The sequence below is a fragment of the Cupressus sempervirens genome, chromosome 6 (genome assembly GCF_028749045.1).
Source record: "Cupressus sempervirens isolate cs-2001-9-10 chromosome 6, ASM2874904v1, whole genome shotgun sequence".
Classification (NCBI taxonomy): domain Eukaryota; kingdom Viridiplantae; phylum Streptophyta; class Pinopsida; order Cupressales; family Cupressaceae; genus Cupressus; species Cupressus sempervirens.
In genome coordinates this window covers 72,606,519-72,624,168 of record NC_143123.1, presented here as the reverse complement: position 1 = coordinate 72,624,168, position 17,650 = coordinate 72,606,519, and the positions used below count along the sequence as shown (strand labels likewise).

General features: G+C 37.4%; 1 protein-coding gene across 2 annotated transcripts in view; it reads left to right on the top strand.

The window, feature by feature from the left end:
- LOC149551209 (uncharacterized) overlaps positions 1-17,650 on the top strand; it is a 185,799-nt gene that overhangs the window by 40,796 nt on the left and 127,353 nt on the right. The window lies entirely within an intron of this gene.

Here is a 17,650-nt window from a genome sequence, read left to right as displayed (position 1 = left end):
TTCTTATGTGTAATTTAGCATTAGACACAGTGAATCAAACTGTAGATACTGCGAAAAATTAATTTATTAAGAAACTTCAGTTGTTGGTATAGGTTTTGGTTGCATTTCTATAGATGTCTTATTTCACAACTCTGAAGGCTTATTGAGCAGGAACTATGCTTTATGTACTTTTAAGTTTTTACTCTTGTGCCATGAATAATGGCAAATTGTTTGGGTGGCTAAAGTATCTTGGTAGTTTGGCATAATAACAATCAAGGCATGCCTTTTGTTTTAGAGAATGCCTTATACTTGCTTTCAAAAGTAGATTAACCAACATTTTGCATTTATAACTTTTCCGTTGTAAAATTCCTCATTCTATTCTTGAAATGCACAATGCTTTTCCTGCACTTTTATGTGAAATACTCTAGCTTTGGTCATTAGGAGACCCCTGCGTTGTTCTCTTAGGAGAGAAAGGATCCAAGTTGGAACTTGCTTTAGGCTTGCAATGTATCAGTTTGGTACAATGCAATAGTTGCAATTTTAACATTCATGATCAATTAAGGTTTTCAGTTTTTGAAATCTGAGCTCATGATTCTTTTGCACAACCTGTTGAGCATGTTACATAGCTGATCTATGCTTATGTAATTAGAATTAAATTCTTTTGGAATCCAATCAGGGATGAATGAGTTAAATGTTCTATACTTGTATTTCATGATGTTTTTGCTCATGAGGTTAAATAAATATGACTCCCTCTGAGTATATATAAGTAGAGTATTATTCTTGCAATTTCAAATAAGCTTCTTATTTTAACATAAACTTTGCAGATCTGCGGTCAAGGAGAGACAGCCAATCTGGTTTGCAGATTTCATTGTTGCAGTGTCATCTTGTTTGGATAACCATAAATTCAAAACTAAAGAGGCAAAATGTAGACCAGTAATAACAAACTGGTGTCATCTTATTTCAATAACCTTCATTAAGTGTTCCAGTCAGATGATACTTCCCAAACTGTCTATTTTAATGCAACAAGCGGAACTCATTTCCACCTACCATTGAAGAAGGCTATATAGCTTGTTTGATGTTCTCGCAATTTACACATTATTAATGTTTAGCTGTAGAATGTGAGCCAAATATTGGTCTTGAAAAAAATTACAATAACAAAAAATTAGTTGAGAAAAATATAAACAGATCAGGGCAATAATGAAAAGTTAGTATTTTATGTAGAAATCTACTTGTCCTAAGCTGTCCAATCATAGGAATAATTGTGCATCAGTGCTTGGTTGCCAGGTTAGCCATGTCGCACAATTTTTTGACAAAATAATCAACTGAGAGTAGATAACAGGAGGATAGAAGCAGAATACTAAAGCATTGGATGGATTTTATGCTGTGCTGTTTCTCTGGCCATGAAAAACTCCAGCAATAGCAAAAAATTAGTGGACAAAATATAAACAGTTCAGGGGGCAACAATGAGAAGTTGCATTTTCTATAGAAATTCACTTCTCGTAAGTTGTCCAATCTTAGGAATAATCATGTACGAGTGCTAGGTTGTTAGGCAGGCCATCTTATATCACAAATTTTTGACAAGATAATCAAGTATGAGTTGATGATGGGGGTATAAAAGCAGAATCCCATGCTGAAGAATCAGATGGATTATATGTGGTGCTGTTTCTCCAACCATGTCAAAGCTCAAAAAACTAAGGGTGGGGTCCTATGGAAGGGGGCTTCCTGAAAATAGAGCTGGAGCTACTTGAGATATATTTGACAAAGCTCAAAAACTAAGGGTGGGGTTCCATGGAAGGAGCCTTCCTAAAAATAGAGCTGGAGCTGCTTGAGGTATTTTAGGAATACTTTAGAGTTTTTGGTCCCATGAATTTTGCGGTCAAGCTCTACATAAAAGTCTAAGCTCCAAAATTTAAGGAAGCTAGTGGTCTCATGATTACAATACCTTTGTCTTCTATACTTTGTGCAACAACAAAACAAGTTTAAGAAACCCATTTTCCTCCAAACTTATTTTTAATGAAAGTTTAAATATAGATGCTTGACAAGTAGCAAGCTACATTCCTAAATTGGTGGGACAATTTCTTGCCCTACCCCATTTTCACCCAAACTAAAATGCAAGTTTAAAATGTAGGTGCTTCTAAATTCTAGAAAATAAATTCCAAATAAAGCAGAGCAGATTTTCTTCTTTTCTTTGTGGGACCACCTCATCCTAGAAAATAGAAGCTTAAACACCCATGGGACTCCACCCTAAGTCCATTGGTGGGAGTGGGCATGGACTAACTTGTTGATGTTTAGCGTCAGGAGAAGTAAATCTGAATCTTCCATGATGTTATTATTTATGACTATATTTCAGAGATATAAGCAATTTGTGTTCTAACTCTGATATCTGCAGAGAAGTATCTATGCATCATTGTCTGATATACATGACAGAGACCTATATATACGTACATGTATTCATACTGCTGTATGCATAAATGTACATATACATACATCCCTGTTATGTACATATATTGTGACAGTATTTATATGCATTATCGACCAACTTAAGTGGTCAAGATTCACATTACTCTTGACAAACATTGCTGTTGAACTTTGCATTTAAATCACGACAGATATCACTGTCAAACTCTATATTATTCATGATTGATGATTATCGCTGGGCATATTGCTATCCTCGACGGATGTACAGTTGGGATGCTAGAACCCGTGTAATATATATTGCATCTTGTGTCGGGTTTACAACCCGTGACTTGGCACTCTTAATGATATCGAGATTATGCCTTGTGTTATTGAGAAACAAAATAATAAACAAAGAACAGTTATACCAAACATGACTTCGAAAGCCATGTCCCTACGTGGCCCTTGGGCCACGTAGAGGTATGACTCTTCGGAGTCATGGCTGTTCGGGTGCATATATATTTGAGTTCCTTCAATTGCAGTGAGCATATTAAAAAAAAGGCAATACAAGTGCCTGTAGTATAATATTCACATTAGAATATCAATTGCTATTATTATTTTATTTGTCTTACAGAGATCTAGTAAAAGCAATCAGAGCTGAAGAAGGAAGAACTCTAGAATTTTCTGCAATATAGTGAAGATAAGTAATATCATTCTACCTATTTGATTCAAAATTAATAAACAAATATTTGTAATTGTTTATCTATCAGAGATCCTTTACTTTTAACATGGTATCAGAGCTGCACTGATAAGAAAACCATTGCAAATATTAAATTCTGAGTCTAATTTAAAGAAAAAAAGAAAAGTTTTAAAAGGCATTAAGATGGTGAACCATGTAAGAATTTAGGATAGATTAGATGGAGCTTCTAATTTTTCATCTTGGAAAACCAAGCTATTAATAATTCTACGAGAAATGGAATTAGAAAATCACATTGAAACTAATTTACCTATGCCTGAAAATGAATCTGAGAAAGCAGTATGGAAAAGGCACAATAATAAGGCAATGAAAATAATCATAGATTCAGTGAAAGATCATATACTTCCTTCTATAGCAAATCTCAAAACTGCATTTGATATGTTTTCTACAATTCAAAGTACATTTGAAATTAATAATACAAGTAGATTGCTTACTTTGAAACAAGATCTAATTTACATAAAGATGAAAAATGGAGAATCAATTACATCTTACTTCCTTAGAATTACTGAATTAAAGGATCAATTGGCTACTATGCAAAATCAAATAGATGATAAGGAATTAAGTATGATTGCACTTAGAGGACTTCCACTATCATGGGAAACTTTCATAAGAGGTTTAAGTTCTCATCCCGAACCTCCAAAGTTTGATCAATTGAAGAATGAATGCACTCAAGAAGAGTCCAGATTAGCATCCAGAGGTTTAATTTCAAATCAAGACGGTGACATCCAAGCTTTGTATTCCAAATCAAATAAGAAAAGGAAGTTCAAACATAACAAGAAGGAAAATAATAAAAGTCACAAATCCCACAAACATAGAGATTGGTCCAAAGTAAGATGCTTCAAATGTGATAAGCTTGGTCATTCCTACTATGCGTTTTTTGAAAAACAGAAAATTCAAGCAACATTGGCAGAAGTTAAAGAAGAGAATAATGAGAAGATAGACAGAGAAAATTATGCATTTATAGTAGCTCTCTCAAGTGAGTTAAATTTTAATCACAACACTTGGATTCTAGACAGTGGAGCTTCTCGCCATATCTCTGGATTTAAAGACAAGTTTGAGACTCTCTCAAATCATGAATCAGAAGAAGTTAGTATTGGAGACAACTCCTCTCATCTAATTAAAGGCATTGGTACATGTTCTATTCAACTGAATTCTGATATCACTCTACAATTAAAGAACGCCCTTTATGTGCCAGGAATCAAAAGAAATCTTGTCTCCATCTCTGGACTTGCTGATCAAGGGTACCACATCGCATTTCAAGGAGATAAAGTTCTATCTTGGACTAAGAACTCATCTATCAAGAAAGCTATAACCATAGGGGTTAGGGATGAAAGTCTTTATAAACTATGTAATTTTCAAAACCTAGAGTTAAACTTAACTCTTAGTGGAAATAAGACTAACTCCATTGAAATTTGGCATAGAAGATTAGGTCATCTTAATTTTCGAGCTTTAGCATCTATAAGTAAAATTGTAAAAGGTCTTCCAAATCTAAATTCAAATCACTCAAGTATTTGTAAAGGGTGTGCCTTAGGGAAAAACACTAAACACTCATTTCCCAATAGTGTTCATAAATCTAAAACATACTTGAGGTGATTCATACAGATCTTTGTGGTCCTATGTCAATTCCCTCTCTAAATGGATGTCAATTTTATGTAATTTTCATTTATGACTACTCTAGGAGAACTTGGATTTATTTTCTGAAACAAAAGGAGTCTTCTGAAGTCTTATCCAAGTTTAAAGAGTTTAAAGCCCCAGTCGAAAATCAATCAGGACAAAAGATCAAAACCCTTAGGTCTAATAATGGGGGTGAATTCACTTTTGATATTTTCAAAAACTTTTGTATTTCTGTTGGGATTAAGAGGGAGTATTTCGTAATCTTATAATCCTCAACAAAATGGAATAGCTGAAAGGAAAATAGATCCATTGTTGAGTCAGCCAGGGCCATGTTACATGATCAAAACCTCCATTACTCCTTTTGAGTTGAAGCCTCCAATACAGCCGTCTACATTCAAAATCGTTGTCCTCACTCTATACTGGAAAACATCACTCCTGAAGAAGCGTTTACCGGAGTTGAACCAAATTTAAGTCATTTAAGAATTTTCGGATGTCCAATCTACATTCACATTCCAAAAGAAAAGAGAACCAAATTAGAGCCTTTTGGGAAGAAGGGGATATTCATTGGTTATAGTGAAACTTCAAAAGGGTACAAAATCTACATTCTTGGTCAAAGAACTATTGAGATTAGTAGAGATGTCATATTTGAAGAAGACGCTGCCTTCAAGACTTCTAATAACGATGAATCTATTTCAGAAGAAGATCAAGATACAAAAATTGAGAGGGAGGACAATTTTGACATCTCTTCGATGTCAAATCATACTGAATCTGAAAACGTCAACCTTAATAATAAGAAGAGACCCCTCTAGGCTAGAAAGATGTTAGCTGAAAATCAAGTTGAACCAGATGATGTAATTCAAGAAAGCAAAAGGACTAGGAACCAATCCTGCTATGTTGCTCTATTATCTGAACTCATAAAATTTGAACTTGCCAATGTTAAAGAAGCACTTTCACATCAATCTTGGAAGGAAGCCATGATTGAAGAATATAATTCAATATTGAAAAATGATGTTTGGGATATAGTACCAAGACATAAAAACAAATTTGTTGTTTCTTCTAAATGGTTGTTCAAAATTAAACATGCCGCAGATGGCAGTATTGAAAAATACAAGGCAAGATTCGTACCCCGAGGATTCTCTCAAAAGGAAGGCATCGATTATGATGAGACTTTTGCCCTTGTTGCTAGATATACTTCAGTCAGAACAATTCTAGCTATTGCTGCTTCTAAAGGATGGAAAGTTCATCAAATGGATGTCAAAACAACGTTTCTCAATGGTAAGATTAAAGAAGAAGTTTATGTTGAACAACCAGAAGGGTTTAGTATATTTGATCACTAGACTCATGTTTGTAAATTGAAGAAGGCACTTTATGGTCTTAAACAGGCTCCTAGAGCCTGGTATGAAAGAATAGATAATTATCTACTGAAATTGGGTTTTGTGAAAAATGAAGCTGATCCAAATTTATACTTCAAAAACTGAAGGTGATGATATGGTTATCTTGGTATTATACGTTGATGATTTATTTATTACAAGTGATGAACATCTTATAGAAAAATGTAAACAAGATCTCTTTGCTGAATTTGAAATGAAGGATCTAGGGTTACTTCACTATTTCTTGGGGTTAGAAATTTGGCAACTAGACAATTGCATTATACTAAATCAAGGAAAATATACAGTTGACATATTAACCAAGTTTGGTATGATGGAATGCAAACCAGCTGCTACACTTATGGAGATAAACTTACACAAACTAAAAGATGACATGAATGAATCTGAAGATGTGGATCCTACATATTACAGACAGATTATTGGATCCTTAATGTACCTTGTTAATACTCATCCCAACATTTGTTATGCAACTCAACCTTAAGTCAGTTCATGTGCTCATCTAAGAAGATACACTTGCAGGCAGCTAAATACATAATGAGGTATCTAAAGGGTACTATTGGAATGAGAATCAAATATGACAAAGTTAATCTTGAGCTAATTGGATACTCTAATTCTGATCGGGCTATAAGTTCTATTGAGTGCAAGAGTACTTCAGGATATTGTTTTAGTCTTGGATCCGGTATGATCTCTTGGACTAGTTGGAAACAAACTTTTGTGGCCTTGAGTTCTACTGAAGCCGAGTATATTGCATCCTCCCTATGTGCCAGAGAAGCAGTATGGCTCTGAAAGTTGCTTTCAGATCTCTTCAAAAGACCATTGAAGCTTACTGTGAAATATTGTGATAATCAAAGCTGTATCAAGCTTTCCTCTAATCCTGTGTTTCACAATCACTCTAAACATATTGAAATTCCATTTCATTACATTAGGGATATGGTTAATCGAGGAGTTATTCAATTGGAATATATATGTACTAATGATCAATTAGCTGATATTCTTACCAAACCTCTTGCTAAAGTGAAACTGAAATATTTCAGGGAAAGGCTTGGTATGATTATTTGTAATGGAAATTTTTTGAAATAAAAGACTTATTTGTTTCTTCTATTTTATATGTTATGAAAGGTGACGATCTTTCATGGTCATATTCAATAATCTTTAATTATTTACAAGGTGACGATCTTGTAAGTAGAGATTATTTTTGAGTTTCTCTACACATTGCTTAAGTGCAAGTAGAGATTATTTTTGGACTTCTCTAGACATTTCTTAAGTGCAAGTAGAGATTATTTTTGAGCCTCTCTAGACATTGCTTAAGTGCAAGTAGAGATTATTTTAAGCTCCTCTAGACATTGCTTAAGTGCAAGTAGAGGTTGTGTGTGTTGTCTCTAGACATTGCTTAAGTGCAAGTAGAGATCAATTACTGCTCTTACAATATTGCTTATTAGATGACTCTGATCAAGTTTTCCTTCTACCTAGCTAAAGAGGGAGTGTTGATGTTTAGCGTCAAGAGAAGTAAATCTGAATCTTTCATGATGTTATTATTTGTAACTATATTTCAGAGATATAAGCAATTTGTGTTCTAACTCTGATATCTGCAGAGCAGTATCTATGCATCACTGTCTGATATACATGACAGAGACCTATATATATGTACATGTATTCATACTGATTTATGCATACATGTACATATACATACATCCCTGTTATGTACATATATTGTGACAGTATTTATATGCATTATCGACCAACTTAAGTGGTCAAGATTCACATTACTCTTGATAGACCTTGCTGTTGAACTTTGCATTTAAATCACGACAAATATCGCTATCGAACTTTGTATTATTCATGATTGATGATTATCACTAGGCATATTGCTATCCTCAACGGATGTACAGTCGGGATGCTAGAACCCGCGTAATATATATTGCATCTTGTGTCAGGTTTACAACCCATGACTTGGCACTCTTAATGATATCGAGATTATGCCTTGTGTTATTGGGCAACAAAATAATAAACACAGAATAGTTATACCAAACATATATATACAAGTAGTTTGGTGCATATATATTTGAGTTCCTTCAACTGCAGTGAACATATTAAAAAAAGGGCAATACAAGTACCTGCAGTATAATATTCACATTAGAATATCAATTGCTATTATTATTTCATTTGTCTTACAGAGATCCAATAAAAGCAATCAGAGCTGAAGAAGGAAGAACTCTAGAATCTGCTACAAAACAGTGAAGATAAGTAATATCATTCTGCCTATTTGATTCAGAATCAATAAACAAATATTTGTAATTGTTTATCTATCAGAGATCCTTTACTTTTAACATAACTCACCAAATGGAAGGATGAGTTGTGATACTTGGAGTGACCATTGGTGGGAGTGGGCATGGACTAACTCACCATATGGAAGGATGAGTTGTGATACTTGGAGTGACGAGGGCACAATTTGAGACAAAAATGAAGACAACAAAAAAAGGAAATTCTATTATCCGAAATAAAAAGTTATTGCATGCATTACAGTAAAATAGCAGAACCAACTACATTCCCGGTAGGCTACAATATTATTAGATTATGGAGAAAAACCCTTCTCATAGTACCTTCTCCCAAACTCCACGAAAAAGATGCCTTCACAGGTCAAGGATGAGCCTTAAATAGTTTGTCTTAGGTTTTAAGGCTAGGAATAGAATTTGCATTTTGACATTTGGCGACCGACTCAAAAACAAAGGTTCTCGAATTCAAATTAGAATTCGGTGCAAAAACAAAAGGTTCCAAAAAAATTAGTCCAACTCCGGGAGGTATAACTTTTGATCTAGGATTTTGATTGACAAACCGTTTACATTTTGGAAAGCTCTCTGAGCACTCTATAGCCTTACAAATTGCCTATGGCCATCCCCCTTTTTCGGGCCGTATGAGGCCGTTTAGTGCCTCAAATTTGACTCCGAAGCATTTCTAGGAGGTCTCTGAGCAACTTGAAACTATAATAATTTTCCCTCCAACTCACACTTGAATTCTTCATAGTCATGACTCACCAACAAAATAACTCATTTTCTGCATTTGTAGGTATGTCGAGGTGTGCCAAAATACCGACCTCGAAAAGTACCAATGAAAATCTAGGAGTTGGAAATTCTATTTTTCCCAAATGGGTATCTAGAAATGCAAACACATCAAACATAAACAATGCCTAAACATATTTTTGGGTGATACAAGATTGTTGTTACATCGATGGATGCTCTGCATCATGGATGAATAGTTGCATCAACCTCAAAGGGTTAAGGGTGCTAAAAATGCATTGTTTGGTGGGGCAAAGGAATAACTACCCACATCAAAGTTGGATTACAAGGATGGTAGTAGGCACTGAGTCAAAATTGTCCTAGCCCTCACAGGTCAACTAATGGAGTAGAATTACATCAAGGGAATCAATCTATAGGATAAATCAGCCAGGCAATTTTTTACTTTTATGTTGACAAGGAATAGAGGACCGAGTGTGAAGTTGTAAGGGTAGTAAGTGTAAATATTGGAGCAAACAAATGGAGGAAGATGATATAGCAAATCATTGTTTTTCTCTTATTGCCTAGCAAAATGTGTGTTTACATATGGCGATTTGCCAAATTTTTGAATTAGGTTTAGTGTGGCTTGGATGTGATTGTACTATATATCTAATAAAAAAATGATTGTAAATAGGTCAAAAATACAAAATAAAATCCAAATCACAACTGGATAACTAATATTTCAGTGTCAAATGTTAAAGATTAATTAATGTTTTTTTATATGTTCAAAATATAAAATTAATCAATATCAAATGTGCATTTGCACAGAAACTCAATATAATTAACGATAATACTCTTCATTGAGAGCGTGAAAATAATAATTTGGTTCATTAGAACCACGAGAAGCACTAATGACTTTCCTACTAGCTACATGTTGCATGTCCTATGTAGCACACTCATATTCCCTATTGTGGATTGAGACTAGGAAGTTGTACAACAAAAGTGTCCAAGTCAAGATGCCCTACGGCTACATCAAAATGAATCGTTTTCCTTTCTTTGTACTTGACTTGCCAATGTGAGATGAAAACCTGATCGAAACACATACACTTTCATTGCCCTTTTAAGTACTAATTGCTTGCATATAACTAAGTGGATAAAGGAACATGAAACCTAGTATTTCGAGCAGAGTAAGAACTATTGAGAGTTGAGACAAACTTATAGTAATAAGAATATCAAGGCCCCCAAGAGACAAGGATACTTGGACACTAGAGATTTGTACCGATACTGGTACAACTATTTTTAAGTAGGAGATGCCAATTTTTTTAATATAATTTAATTATTTCTTGAAAATTTCATGACATAGATGATAGAACTTTCATATATTTGGATAATGGAAGATTTTAGGAAATGCTTTATGTCGTCAATTAAGAATGCATCTCCATGCTTTAATACTTAGGCGTCTTAGTAAAACCAAGGAAATGTGCTAGGCTGGTCATTTTGTTCAATCATTCTTAAATAAATAATTTGTAATCTTCCTTTCTTGGATCACCTTGAATTTTTCCCTTAATTCACAGACCAAAATGAAACAAAGAGCATAACGAGGTACAATCTTTACGTAATAAGATGGGATAAGTTTGTTTAGGAATCTTGTAATCAAGTTGGAGAATAATGTAGATATAAGTCATGAGATACACCCATTTTTATGGTTAAAAAATATATAGATTTGCATAATAAATCTAAATGATCATGTAGGAGTTCAACCACAGTGAGGTTCAAGATGCAACAACCATGAGAAGGGTTGAGATGGAAGACATGATGATGTGCTACAAATATCCTACTCTAGGCCCAAGAGTGGAAACCCTGTCCCCCTTGGCCTCATGTGTTTCTTAACCATTCTTATAAGGTGGTGTACCTAGTGAGTTATTTATGCCGTTTTTCTAAACCACACTACCCAATTTTCGTTTCGTTCACATCAACCATTGATCGAAATGGGAGACTGCCATGGTTACCAGGAGACCCGTCTCCCCCCTAAAAGTGGCGTCTCGGAGACCGAGACGCGTCTCGGAGACTTTTCGCGTCTCCGGAGACCTCAAAAAAGGTTGGAGACTTCATGACGAAGTCTCCTGAAGTCTCCCCGTCTCCTAATCCAAAAAGTGAAGTCTCCCCGAAGTCTCCTGATAAAATATAGATGTAAAATATAATATTAAATAATTTTATATATTTTAGCCCTCATTTAAATGTTTTTAATGCAAAAATCTAAGGTACTATATGAATTCCGTAACAACTGTTTGGTGATGTACGTGACCTACAGGAACACGATACAAGTCTAAGACAACATATTGGAAGCTGTACAGGATTGCAGTAAAGATCCCAAATCACATAAATTTATGCGGCTGAGGAATTAGGGTGCAAAAACTGTTGTTAGTGCATTAGAAGATAATATTACGTATGTTACAGAAATCTGATATGCAAATGCTTGATAATAGTATTATTCCTCATGAAAACCAAGCATCTATTTGTTGATAAAGACTGAGCGATAACAGTGATAGACTAGAGGTTTTATGTATGTTAACATGAATGTATTTGGTCCCATATTTCTGTTTTTTCAAGAGGATATCATGTTTCAGTTTGATGTATAAGTCGTATTTGTTATTCGTACCTGTTTATCTGCTGTTGGCAATATCCTAGTACCAATATAGGAATCTTTGTTAGTTGAATCTGTGTAACTGGAAAAAAAACACTATTACAAAATGATTTACTCCCTTTTAAACTAAGCAATCCTAACTCTTAGTTAGAAAATAGAAATCCTAAGTGTGTCTCTATGCATGCATTGATGTTGAATAATTCAATAATTTTCACAAATTTTTTGTACCAATGCCAATTTTTCAGGTTTTAAAATCTATTTCAGTAATGTACTTCTGTATCTGACCGCTTATTAGTATTATAATCTTTGACAGTTTGACTCTATGAATCTATTTTAATTTTTAATGTGACAACACTAGTATTATTAATTTATTATTTACTTTAGTATTTTAGTCTTACGGTATTACTATTTTGAAATTTTGAAATTTTGTATTTACTTTTAGTATTAGACTCTTTAAGTTTAAACTATTAAAAAATTATTTTAAAAAAAAAAAAAAAAAAAAAATTTGCCGTCTCCAAGTACCCCCGTCTCCTATTTGAAAAATTGCCGTACCGGTACCAGTACCAGTACCGGAGACCTCAAAGTCTCCCCGTCTCCCGGTGACCTTGGAGACTGCACTAGGGTGTCCTTAAAACGACCCTTGACCCTATGCCCAAGAGTAGGACCTTGTCCTCTTTGGCCTGATGGTCCTCAAACATCTTTATGAGGGATCTTCTACCATTCACCCTCCTTGCACTCTCTTCATTTCCTCAACACGATCGATTATTGCATAAATTCATATTGATAGATGACAATGCATAAATAATTAAATCCAAGCATTCGTTGACTGCATATAATTTGGTGTAAATATACATTTACTTTTATATATAGTCAACATAATTACATAAGCATAACTACTTTATACCACAACAATTTAAACGATCACATAGATTGCTCTGTTGTAAATGTGATTGAGCCTTCAGTCAATTTCATGCTTTTCCTTGCTGCCATGTGTGATCCCCATCCCTCAGTCACCATCTCCATTTATGTCCTTTTTTGGGAATGGTCCAAACTGTCAAAGACCTTGTCTTTGTTGTGTGGCAAACTGGGTAGTTAAACGGTTACCGGTGCGGAGATGGTTTCATTGGCACCATGTCGGATGTTATAAATGTGGCTTTCACTTATGTTATAAACGGAAAACTACCTTTGTGGTGGAGGTGGAGTATATGCTTACAATCGAATGCCCTTCGGATTGTGTAACGCACTTGCTACATTTTGAGAGAATTATTTTACACATTTGACAAAATGTTAGTAGGCAACTTTCGAGCATTTTTGAATGATTGGTCCATCTTCAGTGGACAGGACAACCACATGAAGGCACTCCAGGAATGTATGGAGAGGTGTCGGCAGGCAAGGCTAGCATTGAATCCTAAATAGTGTCGGTTCATGGTTCCTCAAGGCAAATTACTTGGGCACATCGTTTGCAAGTCAGGATTGAAGACTGACCCAGACAAAGTGAGGGTGATCGTGGAAATGGAAGACCCAACAGAGGTAACTAGAGTCAAGTCTTTTCTCGGGCACATTGGATACTATAGACGGTTCATAAAGAACTATGCCCGAATTGCTCTTCCCTTGGACAAGTTGACACGAAAGGGAGAACCATACGTCTGGAGCTCCGAGCAGGAGACTGCCTTCACAGAGTTGAAGAATAGGTTGTTGGGGGCACCCTTCTTGGCATACCCAAATTGGGACAAGGAATTCCACGTCCATGTGGATGCTTCTAACTTCGCCATAGGTGCAACATTGGTGCAAACTGGTGATCATGGCCTGGATCACCCAGTATATTTCGCAAGCCGGCTACTTTCAAAAGCTGAGAAGAATTACAACACCATTGAAAGGGAGGCCCTCACGATGGTGTACGTAGTACAAAAATTTCGACATTACCTCTTGGCTACACCATTCACATTTTATGTGGACCTCTAGGTGTTGATGTACCTGGTGAACAAACAAATTATCCATGGCAAGATTAGTAGATGGTTGTTACTACTGTAGGAATTCACCTTCATCATTATTGTGCGACTTAGGAAGAGTCATGTCATTGCGGATCAGCTCTCTTGAATTAGGTCCAGAGAACCATTGGAGGGGGTCAATGATGATTTTCTGGATGCACAATTGTTCAAGGTCGCCATTCTTCCAGGATGGTACAAGTCTATTGGGGAATCTCTATACATGTCTCAATTTCTGAGGGAGATGCCACTAGACGAACGACGGAAGCTAGTGCTAAGGACCTAGACTTTCCAACTGATAAATGGTCTCCTATATAAGATGGGCCCAAACCAAGTGCTAAGGTGATGTGTAATGGAAGAGGAAGTGTAGAGTGTTCCGAGGGAAGCACATGAGGGTCCAATAGGCGGCCACATGGGACCCGACACAACGACACGAAAGGTCCTACTTGTTGGATTATGGTGGCCCACACTTTACAATGACGCATGGGAATGGGTGTTAAGCTGTGATACATGCTAGAGAGACAAAAAACCACTCAAGAGGGACTTCATGCCATTAAACCTGTCCCACGCCTAGGAGTTGTTTGAATGTTGGGGACTGGACTTCGTGGGTCCGCTGAAGGCCAGTAGGGCCCGACGTTACGTAGTGGTGGCTATTGAGTATTTAACAAAATGGGTAGAGGCATAGGCACTACTTGACAACTCTGCAATAACTACTGCAAAGTTTTTGTATGAACAGATCATCACACGGTACGACATACCCATCTAGTTGACAAGTGACAAAGGAGGTCACTTTGTCAATCACTTGATCAGATTACTGACAACGGAATTCAAGATTTATCATTCGTTGTCAAGTCCATATTACCCACGAGCCAATGGCCAAGCGAAAGCGACTAACAAAATTCTCGTGGCCATCATATATAAATCATGCGGAGTAGAACATGTAGACTGGGAGGAAAAATTGCCCTCGATGCTGTTGGCCTACCGCACAACATTCAAAGTCACAACTGGACAGACACTGTTCTAGTTAATGTTTGGCCAAGAAGCTGTGGTACCAACTGAATTCATGGTCCCGAGCCTCCAGATTGCAATTGAAAATAGACTCGGAGATACGGAGCGTGTACGTGAACGCCTATATCAATTGAACAAATTGGATGAACGCAGATTAATAGCGCAGTGGGCAACGGAGGTGGTGTAGACCTGTTGAAAGGCATGGCACGACAAACATTTGGAAAGAACAAGGTTCTTGCTAGGCCAACTGGTGAAAAGGAGTGGAGGCCCTGTGGGCAGCTTGTAATTCTGCGGGAATGAAAAGTAAAGGGCTGCGAACAACCTGTGACCGTGCGCTAATAAAATGGTGAAGGCCCACGGACAGCTTGTACCTCGTGCACATAACATATTGGTTAACTCCGCTGAGACATATAGTGGAAACAAAAACCTCGTTTGCAAGGAGTCTGCAGAGAGGGAAAAGGTCCATGTGAAGGGCAAGAATGGGAAGATTGTTGTGAGTGTTCTGTGGTAAGAGGGAAACATAAGAAGAATATCCGCAGGGAAGTATAAGACACATCAAAAGCATTCAATGTGGGAGTAATACAAAATAATTCGAGGGTGGAAAAGTAGAAAGAAGTAGAGTTAGAAGAAATACAAAGGGAACCATTGTTGTCTGGACAAGCTGAGTAGTAATAGAAGGAAGCATTCCGTGGGAGCTAGAAATAACACGAGGGGCTAAAGCAAGTCACAGTGAAGTGAAAAGGAGAAGCAAAACCTAAACATTTTTGTTTTGTTACAATAAAAGACAAAACAAGAGACCGCTAGTATGCAATTTGTAGGGAAAAGAAGAAGACAGTGGAGGGATCAGTTGAAGGGAAATAGTGCTGAGATGGACAAGAATGTGTGAGTGTTGGCCTGAGGAGTCCATGTTATAGGCCGGCAACATTGACTAGCGAGAAGCAGAAAGTGAAGGCCGACTTGTCACATCTCACAGTTCAGTTTGAAGGGTTGAATGATAGTGAGTGCTAGAGATGGTGGCAACAAACGGCTTACACAAACCTAATCAAGCAAATTCTGATCTGTGCGCAAATAGATTGGGTAGTACAACTCCCGATGTTCTCCATTCGGCTTTTTAAGACGATTCTAGGAACTATGATCGAAACGTACAACAAGCACAACAAGAAGCATCGTATGAAAATCTCCTTTGAAGCTCGAGATTTCAGTAGAGTTCTTGGCATTCTTGGCCAAGGAGGTCGCAAAGTGGTGACCATGAACCACAAACTGCCCCAAGAACATAAGGAGTATTGGGTAAAATTGGTGGGACACAACCTCACACTAGAAGAATTTAACTCCATTGTAAGGGGTACTAAGAGTCAAGGACTACGGTGGCATTTCATCAGGGAAGGCCATTGGAGATGTATTATGGATGTAATAAAAAGCAGGTTAACTGGGGCAAGTAGGGCTTCAGATATTGCCTTGCCTCAAATTACCTTTATGAATGGTATGGTGCATGATTGGGCCGCCCTCCTCGCAGATAGAATGGAGGAGTTCATGGCATTGCAACATTGGACATTTTATATGCCGCATCATGCCATTGATTTGTTTTTGGAAGCAACACTTCATCAAATTCCAATGGATGATTTTGAAGTCCTACCGAGAGGAAAATTGGTGCCAGGAGAACCCCCAGTATTCTATTGGAGGCATTTGGACACGGGTGGCACAGTGGTTGGTCAGAAGAAGGTATTGCAGGGCTTATTCACGTACAGTGACACTGATAGTGGACGAGAGGATACCACAGAAAGTAGTGGGATCGATTCAGAGGAAGAGAGTACCTTTGTAGGGGCTGTGAACGATGTAGTAGTTGGAGGGTTTATTCTTTTCACTCCTTCCCAGTTGTCGACTTCGGCAGACGTGACAACCACCACCACACTCATTCCTTCATTTGGCCAGAGGCATGCACCAGTTGTCATGACTCCACCCATAACCATGACAAAAACCATAGATGTTATGACTCCATAGAATATCTTAGTAGTTCCAGTCGCACCGGAGTTAGTAGTAGCAGTGCCAACGACAGGGTTAGTGGAGATGTAGACACCAAAGCTTGAGCCTCAAGTTCGGCTAGATGTGATCGACTCTTAGGCTGTTGTCACTATCACTTCATCCTTGCTGGCCTAACCTGTGAGTATGGCCCAACCAACTCACCCAACATAGCCAACCTAGCTAGTCGAGAGTGTTGGAATGACCCAAACAACACAACCGAAGAATGTTAAGGTGTTGGACCGAGCTAGTGCATTCTTGAGACAATAGTTCCAATTCATTCCTAGAGGTGTCGGTTCCTCCATTCAGTCCCCGAGGCAGGGAGAGGTATCCCTAGGAGTAGTTTCCATGTTAGCGCCACAAGAGTCAAGATTACCACAATTCGAGGGTGCGCCTAGAGATGAGGAGGCCGCACCGGATGTGGACGTGGCTACCACATAAGAGGCAGAGATGGATATAGATATGAAGCAGGATGTCGGCATTGAGGATCGAGTGAATTATGGGTCGGATTAGGAGAGATGCAGGGCAAATGTCAGAGCCATGGAGGTTGTGCTGGAGAGAGGTCAAATTGTTGGGCACCAGGCTTTGACCCGTAGGAGGGAGTTGCAGTGGGTCCGAGTCTTTATTCGCAAGATTTGTCTGGAGTGTTTTTGCTCTTGCTTTGAGGCCAGAGGATGACCAGCCGTGGAAACAACAGAGATGTTGGCTGATTGGGCTACAAAGCCTGAGTTGGGACCGTGCAACTTTGCTATGGAGAAGCTTGCACATGAGATAGTAGGGGCATATAAAGACGTCAACTATGCTCATTGGCGTGTAGAGGCAGAAAGGGAAGTAGGGAGGATTGCAACTGTGAGGTCCAGGGCAATTGAGGTAGA